Below are 13,371 nucleotides of genomic sequence, written 5' to 3'. Positions count from 1 at the left end.
CCAAAAAAATGTTTTGTTTTGGTTTGTTTGATTCATTTTGTTGGGACCCATATTCATTTCATTAGTTTCAATATGAAAACAATTTTTTTTCATTTTATTTGTTTAATTTGTTTTCCATGAAAAGATATGGGAGAATTATTACAGTCTATAATTAGTGAATTTTATATCAATTGTATTGAAACTTGGGAGAAAAATCATCAAAAGGGGGAAAGATTTGCATGATATTTTAGAAAATGGCATAAAAAAATGGCATAAAGTAGCCTAAGGCTCCACAATGGGGTACGAGGCTCACGGGATTGGCAGGAAGTCTCTAATGCAATGTTAAGTGAAGCAAAGAAGCAGTAAGAGGAGGAAGAACACCTCAAGGTTTAGAAAGAGAATCTCTGCCCAGCAATAGTGCCAGCAGCATGAGAGGCAAAGTGGCACCAAAAGTGGCATCAGAAACCTATGGCAACATGAAGAGGGAAAGAAGCAGAAAATGTGGCAAAAAAAAAAAAAAATCACAAGGTACAGATAAAGGGACCAAGAATCAGAAAGAGTGGTATCAAGATAAAGAATAAAATGCATGGGAGAGGTGCACAGCACAGCAGCACCCCAGACTGGCAAGAAGTCAGGAAGATACAGGCATAAATAAATCAAGAATATCAGACTATAAAATCTGCACATGGCAGCAAGGCAGAGTGGCACAAGGATCTGAAGGTGTAGGATGAGGGGCATAGTTTTAAGGCAGAGTGGCATGAGAGATGCAACACTCAGACAACCACAGAATGGGCGGATGACTGTACTTGTCAAAGTATGGTTGCACCTGGATGATCCACCAGTCCAGTCGGATATGTTTGTGTCACAGAGGATGCCACATGTCATAGCTAGGTGGTAGGTAGGTATCCAAATGCAACAGAGGAACTGCTAGTGAGCCATGAAATCAGTTATGGTTCATGATACAGTGCCACAAGTGTGCAAAAGAATGGATAGCCATGGCAAGAGCAAGAAATGGCAAGAATACTATAGATTTATAATGGTCTTAAAATCCTTAGGAGTGTTTAAGTAAGTTTGTAATGCAATCTATAGCTAGGGCCTCCGTGGTTAGGATTAGAAAATGGCATTTCATGGGTATAAATGACAGGCCTCATTGGTAAGGTTTGGAACATGGCATGTCATAGTTGTAACAGGCCTAAGTGGTAATAGTCCATTATTACACTATATGTGGAGACTGTTACCTGCTTGAATATTAGTTAAGTTTTTGCTATGACCTAAGCCAGTGAGTGACATATTATTCCACACCGGGTCATCTGTGATGTTCCCTTTTTTATCACATAATACGTTGGAATCCGATTCCAGTCTGAGCCCTGGACAAAGGTATCAATTGCTAGATCACAATTGCTACTCCAAATTTTGTACATATATAGCCCCTGAGGAAGCCACATAGAATGTGACTAAACTGGGCCAGAGTCGGGCTATTTTAATATAATTCGTCTCCATTTGAATAAAATACCTTGAATGACAATCGGCATCTATTCCTTAAAACACTACACTGAGGCTTGATTCGCTTCAACAACTGTTTGGGGTGAAGCAGGCAGGGGAAGTCAGTGCAGTCATGCCTCAGGCATCTGGGGAAAGGAGGCACTCAGCGGAGTCATGCCTCGGAGATTGTATTTGTTAAAAGGAGACAGAGGAACTCAACAGAGTGATGCCTCTGAGGTAGCATTTGTTAAAAGGAAGCAGAGGAACTCAGCCAAATCATGCCTCTGAGGTAGCTTTTATTAAAAGGAGGCAGAAGAACTCAGCAGAGTCATGACTCTGAGGTAGCGATTACACCCCCACTGAGCTATGCCTCCCTTGTCTTCCCTTGCCTGCTTCTCCTCAGCAATTGTTTGTGGAGAAGCAGACAGGGGAGGTCAGTAGAATCAGGCCTCAGTGGTGGTGTTTGCCAAATACCCCCTGAGGCATGACTCCACTGGCTTCAACAACTGTTTGGAGACGAAGCAAGCAGGGAAGGTCAGTGGAATCAGGCCTCAAGGATGGTGTTTACACCTCCACTGAGCTATGACTCCTGTCTTCCCTTGCTGCTTCTCCCTGACAAGTGTTTGGAGTGAAGCAGGCAAGGGAAGTCAGTGTAGTCAAGCTTCAGTACTGGCATTTGGGGAAAGGAGACAAAGGAACTCAGTGGAGTCCTGCCTCAGAGGTATGATTTTTTGAAAGGAGGCCAGTATTTGGCAGTAAATTGTGGACCTCTGTCTGATGTAATGTGGAGTGGTAGACCATGAAGGCGGAACACATGAAGAACAAACAGCTTTGCTAACTCAAGAGCGGATGGTAGCTTGGGCAGTGGAATAAAGTGCGCCATTTTTGAAAATCGGTTGACCACCTCCGGAAGAAGAAGGAAGGTCCATAATAAAGTCCGTAGAGATATGGGTCCAAGGTTCCTGAGGGGGTGGTAGGGGCTGGAGGAGGCCCCATGGTCGACCAGGTAATGGTTTCTGTTGGGCACATTTTGGACAGGAATCGATAAGTCCGTACATCCTTGTTACAATTGGGCCACCAATAGTCAGGATATTTTCCAAGGTACCAGCTCTTCCGGGATGGCCCACCATGAGAGAATCATGTGCCCAAGAGAGTACCTTGGAACGACGGCGAAGAGGGACCACTACCTTCCCTGGTGGCCTGCCATGAGAGAATCATGTGCCCAAGAGAGTACCTTGGAACGACGGCGAAGAGGGACCACTACCTTCCCTGGTGGCACCGTCCTAGTGATGGCCAGGACCACTCTGGCCGGGTCAATAATATAGCTGGGGGAGTCAGGTGTGTCGTCGGTCTCATGCAGCCGGGACAGGGCGTCAGCATGGACGTTCTTTGTTGCAGGTCAGTACCTTAATACAAAATCAAAACGACTAAAGAATAGCGACCACCGGCCTGGCGTGGGTTCAATCGCTGTGCTTTACTAAGGTACTCCAAGTTCTTGTGATCTGTATAAACTGTAATCGTATGTTGCACTCCCTCCAGCCATTGCCTCCATTCCTCGAAGGCCATCTTAATGGCCAGCAATTCCTTGTCTCCAATCCCGTAGTTCTTTTCTGCCTGAGAAAATTTGCGAGAAAAGTAGGAACAGGGGAGTAATTTCCCTTGATTGGAGTGTTGGTGGAGTACTGCTCCAACCGCTACGTCAGAAGCATCCACTTCCACAATAAACGGTCGCGTGGGATCAGGATGATGGAGACAGGGTTTTTGTAAAAATGCAATGTTTTAGATCCTCAAAAGCCCTTACTGCCTCATCAGGCCAATTCTGGGGTCTGCTCCCTTTTTCGTCAGAGCCGTGAGAGGTGCCACAAGGTGAGAAAATCAGGAATGAACGTCCTGTAGAAATTAGCGAACCCTAAAAACATTGTAGGGCCCGGAGTCCCACTGGTTGTGGCCATTCTCGGATGCTAGCCAATTTATCAGGGTCCATTTGAAAACCAGTGGTGGAAATAATATAGCCCAGAAATGGTAATGATTGTCTTTCAAATAGACATTTCTCCAGTTTTACAAATAACCATTTTCTCGTAGTCGTTGAAGAACTTCTCGAACCTTTATGCGATGGGCGGCCAGAGTTTTAGAGTAGATTAATATATCATCTAGATAGATAATTACTCCCTGGTACATCATATCTCGAAATATTTCATTCATTAAATTTTGAAATACCGCCAGCGCATTACAAAGGCCAAATGGCATTACCAGATATTCATAATGTCCGTCTCGCGTATTAAACGCTGTCTTCCATTCGTCTCCAGGTTTAATCCGCACCAGATTGTATGCCCCCGTAAGTCCAGCTTGGTAAATATTCTAGCTCCATGAAGGCGATCTAGTAGTTCCGAAATCAGCGGAGAGGATATCGGTCCTTGCGAGTTATCGCATTAAGTCCACGGTAGTCAATACATGGTCTTAATGACCCATCTTTCTTGGGAACAAAGAAGAACCCTGCTCCTGCCAGAGACGAAGGTCGAATAAATCCTCGTTCCAGATTTTCTTTAATGTACTGGGACATAGCTAAAGATTCAGGCCCAGATAATGGATACACCCGGCCCTAGGTGGACAAGTATTCGGAAGCAGATTTATGGCACAGTCAAAAGTGCGATGAGCTGGGAGTATCTCTGCCTCTTTCTTAGAAAATACATCCGAAAAATCTGCATATTGGGATGGTGGTAGCAGTTTAGAAGTGGCTAGTTGAATTCTGGGCTGAGGTCTTGCTTTAAACAGGTAGTAAAACATCCTGGTCCCCAAGCAGTAATCTGAAGAGTTCCAGTCAATAATGGGTGTGTGCTTTTGTAGCCAGGGAGGCCCAACACTACCGGGTGGACTGCCTTTTCCAAAATGAAGAAGGATATCTCCTCCTGATGGAGGATCCCCGTCTGGAGAGTTATTGGCGTGCAGGTGGTGACTTGCCCTGGAAGATTCTCCCCCTGGATTGAGGAGATGTATAACGGAGACTCACGATGAAGTATCGGTAGTTGTAGCTGGTGGACCAGCTCAGCCAGAATAAAGTCTCCTCCTGAGCCTGAGTCGATTAGGGCCAGTGTGGTAGCGATCCTTGAGGATAATATATTGTAACCGGAACGGTACATTGAGGGGTGAGACTGCTCCCTAGGGTCAACCCCTCCAAGACACCTAGGTTCGTAGTTTCCCAGATCGGGGCACTGAGCCAGAAGATGCCCCTTATTACCGCAGTATAGGCAAAGTCCCATTCTCCTTTGGCGTTGTTTTTCCTCTGTGGTCAGGTGGCTCCTACCCAACTGCATGGGCTCCTCCTTGCCTTCAGTGGATACCTCCGGAGGGTTAGAAGAAATCATTGGACGGGAGAAGGTGGGGCCAAGGGAACTGTGCGACGGTAGGCTCTCACTTCCTTGGCTCGTTGCTGTAGGCGACGATCAATACGACCTGTGAGGTCAATCACTGCCTCAAGATCCTCTGGAATCTCTCACGCCGCCAACTCATCTTTGATACGAGGGGAGAGTCCTTCCAAGAAAATTCCTCGTAGACAATCATTCTGCCAACCCAACTCAGAAGCCAAGGTGCGGAATTCCACCGCGAACTCCGCCAATGTCCGAGTGCCTTGGCGTAGGTTGAGGAGCTCCGAAGAAGCAGTAGATTGACGTCCTGGTTCGTCGAATACTTGACGGAAGGTCCGAATGAATCGTGGTAAGTCATTCAAAATGGAGTCTCCTCGTTCCCAGATCGGGGATGCCCAGGCTAAGGCCTTTCCATCTAGCAAGGAGATGAAAAGGACTCTGGTTCATCTGAGGAAAACTGCTGTTCCTGTAAGGAAAATCGAATGAAGCATTGATTTAAAAATCCACGACATTGCTTGGCTCCAGCATAGCGGGGCGGGGCAGGCAGGTGGGTTACCATACTTGTAGGGTTTGCAGTCGCAGGCGTTGGAACCGCCACTTCTGCTCCACGACTGAGTCGAGCCGGTTTGCTAAGCGTTCTACCGTGGCGGTCAGGGCCTCAAGGCATTGTTGTTGTTGTTGTTGCTGCCTCTGTTGCATGAGCTGTTGAGCCAGGCCGGGGATAGCCTGAGACCTTGCAAGTCCACCGGGTCATGGCCTTTGCAATCTGTTCCAAACTCAATCAGTTGTGGACCCTTGGTCCGAGGGTACTCACCGGGGAGATGTCCAGATGAATTCCCTTCCGGAAGGTGGAGCAGTAACTCGGTACAGGCGCCAGGCAAGACAAGTCCAGTTCCGGCAAGGTAGGGCAGGTGGCAGGCAATGCAAGTCCAGTTCCAGGCAAGACAGGCAGGTGGCAGGCAAGGCAAAGTCCAGTTCCAGGCAAAGGTCAGGGCAGGCGGCAGGCAAGGCAAAGTCCAGTTCAGGCAAGGTCGAGACAGGCGGCAGGCAAGGGAAAGTCCAATTCCAGGCAAAGGTCAGGGCAGGCAGCAGGCAAGGCAAAGTCCAGTTCCAGGCAAGGTCGAGGCAGGCGCAGGCAAGGCAAAGTCCAGTTCCAGGCAGGGCCAAGGTAGGCGAAGACAAGACAGCACACCAACAGCACCAGAAGAACCTTGTTGCAAAGGCAAAGAGCCTTCCCGGGGAGAGGTTTAAATCTCCCTGGGCGTCTGACGTCACCTCCGGGGCCGACCCGACTTTCCCGCCTCGGTCCCTTTAAGGGGGCGGGTCCTGCCGCGCTCTCCCCAATGCTGCTTTACGGATGTGGGGAGACGCGCCACAGCCTGCGCGATCCGCGGCCGCCGTCGAGGGACCTGTCCAGCCTGGTAGGAGATCCCGGCCGGGAACCCCTCGGCCCGGGATCGCAACAGCATAGTTATACTCTGGAATTCATTGCCAGGGGATGTGGTTTCAGCACTTAGTGTTACTGGATTTAAAAAAGGTTTAGATAAGTTCCTAGAGGTTAAATCCATAAATTGCTATTACAGTAATTAATAAGCAATAGTAGCTTGTGATCTATCTAATGTTTGGATACTTGCCAGATACATGTGACTTGGATTGACCACTGTTGGAAACAGGATATTGGGCTTGATGCCAGTATGGCATTTCTTTTGTTCTTTTTGTTTTGTTTTTATTTAAATACAGGATTGTGTGCCCAGGAGAGGTGGCTGGGCATGCGTTGGGAGTGCAGGTGCTTAACACTGAGCACTCATTTTTCCGTGCACTTTACAGAATTGGCCTGATTGTTTGAAATGGCATTATTACAGGATTAGCATCTTATCCTTTTGGCACAATCATGATTACAACAAAGAACATTGAAAGCGAAAGTGACACCCCTAATAGCTACAGTACAGCTCTAATGTTGAGCTGATAGCAGCCTTGCTGTGATGGCATGGAAAAGGCCCCAGACAGTCCATGTTGAAAGAGTGCACTCAAGGGGACAGCCTAAGGGCCAAGGCAGCAGAATTCAAGTGAAGGCCCCAGACAGTCCATGTTGAAAGAGTGCACTCAAGGGGACAGTCTAAGGGCCAAGACAGCAGAATTCAGCAAAAAAGCAGCAGGACCAAGACCAAAAAGCACAGCATGGAGGCAGGAGGCCCAGGAGAAGACACAGCAGCATGGAGGAAGGAGGCCTGGGGAAGATACAGCAGCATGAGCTAAGATGAGATGAGGCACCAGCATCAGGAGTAGGTGATGAGACATGATGAGAAGATGCAGCAGCTGGACTATGACTAGAAGCTGCATCAAGGAGGATGGAATACAGGCAGAGCATTGAGGAGGGCTTTAGAGTTAGGCTGCAGGACCACAATGGCTGAAGTAGGCCATCCATTCTGCTAGCTGGCACAGGAACTCTGTAGTGAGGATGGGCCCAGCAGGCTTCTTTCATCTAGCTGGCACAGGACCTCTGCAGTGAGGACTGGCCCAGCAGGCTTTTCCACCTAGGCGGTACTGGAACTCTGTAGTGAGGATGAGCCCAGGTGGCTTTTTCCATCTAGCCGGCACAGGAACTCTGTAGAGTGTCCCGCCCAGGTTTGTTGGTACAACCTTTCTTATTTGGCATTCAATGCCACCACCTTTGGTGCTTCATGGCCCCTTGCCATGTCGTGGCTTGCCACTTGTGGAGGCATGTCTTTTGGGGGCCCACCCCTCTGGCATCCATCAGGCCAGGGACTGCTGCAGGGCATAGAGTCCAGTGATGCTGGGGAAGACATGACTGACTGCTCAGGTATCTTTTTGAAAAATCTGCATCAGCAGGTTGGGCATACTGTTGACTGCTATGGCCAACATACCCTGCATGTGTGCAACAGTCTGATCTTGCAGGACCTGGCTTTGCCTGTTCACAGCCCTCCTGAAGCGCATTAGCTCAGCCTGTTTGTGTCAGAGGTGTACCCCATGCTCGGATGTTGGTGCTGGTGCCAGTGCTGGGGCTGGTGACAGAGCTGCTGGCAGTGCTGTGATGGTGTGTGATGGGCCTTCAAATGTGGCTTGAGGGGCTGCTGAGCTGCTCCTGCTGAGGGGTGATGCTTCAGTCTGGCACTGTGGGGTTCTTGCTTGAGGTTGTGCTGCATCAATTGACTTCCAGTCGAGGCTGGGTTCCTCTATGAAGCCAGAGATGTTGAGGGACACATTGAGTGGGCTGGATGGACCCAGGGGTTGAAACATCTGCATTGCCTTCTGAGGCTGTTGCTGCTGATGCTGCTGCTGTTCCTCCTCCTCCTCCTCACTCATCTGGGTCTGGGCATCCATCATCAAGGACCTCTGCAAAAGGGCTGATGTGCTGCTGGTCCCTGGGGCTTGCTGGCTGGGACTGTCAGCTTTGTGAGTGAGAGCTGTGGAAACAAATAATAACCCCTAAGTACCAATGGCAGCAAGCATCCAATTTGCATTTTGCATTAGAGGCACACTTTCCCTCTTAAGCATTGTGAGCATCTAATGCCAAATGTGTACACCCGTTGCAGCCTGGCCATTTCAAGTGAGGTGAACTTATCCGCTACAGCTCGCGTAGTGTCCAGCCGCTCAGCCATGCTGTCAAAGATATCCAGTCCTAGCCTTTGCACGAGGTGCTCCTCCATGGGTGTGAAGATGATGGGACAAGAGGCTCCTCTTCTGATCCAGCATACATATTTATTTCAGCTCGCCAACTTTGCCTTTAACTGTGCCTTGATGTCCTGGTACCTGTGAGCCACCTGCTCCCCGCTGCATTGGACTCCACTGCGCTTGGAGATGGACTGGGCTATGGTGCATCAGATCTGGCCCTTACTTCCTTTGAGGTCTTGGCCGCACGGTTGCTGAATATCATGGCATAATGCAGCAGGACCCCTGCAATCACCATCTCATTGTTCTGCACACTGAATTTGTTAGCCCTGAGATGAGGGCATCCTGCTGCCTGACTGCCAGAAAGGAGTACCATTTCCACTTCCTGAGAGGTGTCCTCTCTTTCCTCACTCTCCTCTCACTCTCCCCTTCCTTCCTCCTCCTCGAGCTCTTGCCCTGCAAACTCCCTTCCATTCTGCCCTCTCTCTCTTTCTATCCCTAGCCTGCTGTCCTCGTCCCTCCATCCTCACCTGCCTATTCTCTTCCCCCTTCTTCCTCCTCCTATCCCTTCCCTCCCGCCTATCTCTACTCCTGACCCTGTCCCTACTCCTACTCCTAATTCCTCCTCCTGGCATTCCTGCCTTTGTTCTCCCACCTCCTTTCTTTCCTCCCCCTCCTTTCCTCACACCTCTCCTCTCTCCTCCCATGCCTCTTACACTCCATCCTCCTCACGCCTCCTCACCACAACACCACTCCTCACTCCTCCACCAACACCACTCTTCCTCACTCCTCCACTCATACCACTCCTCCTCCACCACCAGTCCTCCACTCCTCCTGATTCCTCCACTCCTCCTCCTCACCAAAAGACAGACAAACAGGACAACAAACAAAACATTTACTCCAACAAAGAAACAAAGACCAAGGGAAAGGGAAACAGATGGCAACAGAAGACCAGTCAACACACTCAGGTAATCGAATCTGAAAGAGCTTCTATTCCCACCATCCAACTCACCAACTCTCCTCTCCTCTCCTCTCTTTCCCATGCCTGACACACAAAGAGGCAGCTGCAGGAAGCCGGGATATATAAACTACAAAAATAATTTACTATGCTCTAATCAATTCTAGCCATGTAAAATGACATGGCATGTGCTGATGCAACGCGCCATGTGTTATTTACCTATGTGATGCAGTAGACAGAAATTAGCCTAACCACACTCTTTTTGAATCACATGTTCTGTTTTCGCTATATTTATAGCATTTTGATAAATCTAGTCTAAGTTACTCTGGGTTAGCAAACACACAGCAAGATGTTGCTGTTTATACAAGATGAAAACGTACCCATGGAAATAAAAACTGTTTAACATGGTAGGAAACTTTTTCACAAAATATTGTTCAGCACATCAGCATGATTTTTCCGAGTGAGCTGTATTCATTATTCATAGCTGGCGATTGAAAACCTTTTCACTGAAAAACAAAATTGTCTTCACATAATTCTGCAGCTGGCCAGAGTTTGGCAAGGTCGATCTTCTGGGAAGGAGAGGGATCTGAAGTCGTTTTTTGGTTTTTTTTTTGTAACCTATGTTGCAGAGTTGGATTTAGAAGCCTTCCTCTCTGGGAAAGTTGAGCTCAATGGACCAGTGGTTTACCTATGCCAACACTGACAACTGAATCACTGTAGATAGATATGTGCTCTGAGGGAAGATGGAAGGAACCCTGGTTTATTTTGTCTAGGGTAGACTAGTTAGTTGATAACAATGTTGAAGATTTGAAGACAACAAAAATTATACAAATTTATGCATAGTTGTAAGAATTAATTTTTGAATTGTCCCAAATTTAAGAGTTAAGCAAGTATTTTTTCTTCTTAATATATTTATATACTGTCTACCTGGAAGATCACATAATTATTAAAAGGAGGGAGTAGTAAGATTTTGTGGCATGAATTGTTAGATGCAGGGTTTTGGCTGCTGATTTTTAATTTTTATTGTATAATATTTTATTCAGAAAATGTTTCTTCCTTTTATGACTGCTTTTTAAATCCGTCTTTAGAGCAGAAACATAATGGAATAAGTACACGGAGCAGATGTGCACAGGGAAGCCATTTTCAAAGGGACTTCTGTGCTTTACCTACAGAAATGTATGACTGCTTATACACTGTGGGGTAGATTTTATAAATTTGCGCGAGGGCGTACTTTTTTTTCGCGCACCAGGTGCGAATAAAAGTACGCTGGATTTTATAAGATACGCGCGTAGCCTCGCGTATCATAAAATCCGGGGTCGGCGCGCGCAAGGGGGTGCACATTTGTGCAACTTGCGCGTGCCGAGCCTGGTGCGTGCTGCCTTTTCCCTCCGAGGCCGCTCCGAAATTGGAGCGGCCTCGGAGGGAACTTTCTTTCCACCCCCCGCACCTTCCCCTCCCTTCCCCTCCCTAACCCACGCGCCATCACCCGACCCGGGGGCTGGTCCGGAGGCCTCGACCATGCCCCCGGGCTGGCACCACGCCCCCCGGTCCCGCCCCAAACTGCCCCTGATCCTGGACACGCCCCCTTCCCACCCCTTTTACGAAGCCCCGGGACTTACGTGCGTCCCAGGGCTGTGCACCCGCCGTCGGCCTATGCAAAATAGGCACGCCGGCGCGCGAGTGCCCTGCGCGCATAAATCCAGCCGGATTTACGCGCGCAGGGCTTTTAAAATCCAGCCCTGTATGCATAGGAGAGAGGCATTGCAGGGATTGACTTCTGTGCATATTTAGTATTTTAAAAAATGTGCACATAAATTCTCCGAGCAAAACTCCATGCACCAAACAGCAGGTGTAATTGTCTGTGCGTGCTTTTCCCTTGATAATTTTCAAAGCTGTACACTTTGAAAATTGGTTCAGTCGTGTACATATTTGCTGGCTAACATGCATGCTGTTACAAAATTACCCTCTAATAAACAATTATCTTGAGGAATAGTACAGCTAAGTGAATTTCATCTACACTTTTCAGAACAAACAGCAGGTGTGCTAGGTACTTAAAAGCCATTACTTTGAAATGGCTAGTGTGAGGCACTTGCTTTCTGACTTTTACTGTACATCACTACACCTTTCTAATAATTTACTGCAATATTCCCCTAATCACTTTCACTGGAGTAAACTGACAACTCAACAGCCTAAATGTTTTAAGCTATAGGGAAAACTGCTTTAGATTCAATGTACTTAATTTCATGCTCTGATAAAAGCGCTGATTTATTTTTTCTATTAGCTGAACCACAATCCTTTCCTTAATAATAATTAAATCATTGGATGCTTTTAAAAAAGCCCTGAGAAAAGTCATAATGTAGAGGGGAGACAAATTGGTGATTTTACTGATGTGCCTTGGTTCCAATGTTTATTAATTCATCACAAAGTGATTCGCTAAAATGAACAATTGCACATTAAATGGCTCTGTGACTGCAGAAATAATCAAGTTCATCAAACATCAAATCTTTATCCTGGATAATTTCATTAAGATTTAGATGAAGACCCAAAATAAATCACTGGAATGCCTTTGTTATTTCCTTTGCTGCGTTCAGCTGTATTCTAAAGACTGCTGGGGCTTTACTCTCTTCACTGTGCTACTGTCTATAGGCCGGTGATTGCAGGAAAGGTTTATGGTTCTAGATTGACTTAGATCAATTTCTCAGGTTTATGTATTTTTTAAGCAAAGTATGCATGGTCCAAAGAAGACTGTTACATTCGGTGTGCCTTTAACTAGAAGTGGGCCCTTGAGTCATGGCGAGTGAAGACTCCACCCACAGGGAGGAGCCTTGTGGGTCCTTACTACAACAGCAAGGTCTCAGCAGTGCTGGCAACAGAAGAAATAATTTTATTATACAGCCGATAAGGATCCGAGGAGCGGATCAAAAGAGTTAGCACCCAAGAGGGTGACTTGCAGCTGGTCGGTCCAAGTAGAATCCTCAGCATGGAGTAGTCCGATGATTACCTTCTTTAGGCGTAGCTTGTGCTGGCACTCCGGTAGTGGTCCGCAGCGTGGGGTAACCTTAGGATCAGTGCCACAAAGGTAGACAAGCAGGTTCTGTACTCATGACAGTACTGTGGAGGTAGATGGAAGGCTGGGCACCAAGGAGGTCCGAACAAGAACAGCAAGGGTCGTCCGAGGACGATGCAGGAACTCACTGGAACAGAGAAGCAGAGGGTAATGGCTCTCCGAGGAGCAGATAACCCTGAGTGCGGCACGGCCCTCGAGGAACGGGTACCTAGGTCACCCAGTAGGAAAGCAAGAAGGAGTCCCAGTGTGGCGGAAATAGCAGGACTGGAATCCTTGCTAACTCATAGCTCAGATGGTCAGCTGGGTTTAAGTATCGTGAGCAGTTGATGTCATGTGGTGGGGGCGCCCCCGAGGTTCCCGCTATGACGTAGTTAAGAAGGGGGCAGGCACGAGCATGCCTTTGGTAACCCCGGATGTAAGATGGCTGCCGGGAGTGCCCACGCCATCCCGGGCATGCCATGAGGGTCAGCGTGTGGAAGCGGAGACTGCCATTTTCCCCAGACTTGGAACTGCATAGAGAAAAGAGGTGAGCAGCAAATGTCGCAGCTGCCTGCGACAGATGGGTACAACAAAGACTGCATATTATGTTACAAAACCAGGCTTTGCTTTGGGAAATTCACGACCCTGTTGAACTTTATGACTGGGAAAATATTACTAACCTGAAAATATCAAAAGCAGCTCTGATTAGGGATGTGCAGAGCAAAATTTTATGTTCATATTTCTTATGTCCGAAAGGGGGTCCCACTTGCGGCCAATATGGACATAAAAAAATCTAATGAGTTGGGTATATGTACATATGTCGCCCATTAAAGTCAATGGGGGAAGGATTTCCAGCCTATTTTTGGCTGCAGAATTGTGGTTTTCTTATCAATTGGCCCAGGAGAGAGTTCCCT

Source organism: Rhinatrema bivittatum, chromosome 3 (genome assembly GCF_901001135.1).
Source record: "Rhinatrema bivittatum chromosome 3, aRhiBiv1.1, whole genome shotgun sequence".
Classification (NCBI taxonomy): Eukaryota; Metazoa; Chordata; class Amphibia; order Gymnophiona; family Rhinatrematidae; genus Rhinatrema; species Rhinatrema bivittatum.
This window is presented reverse-complemented; position numbering follows the sequence as displayed.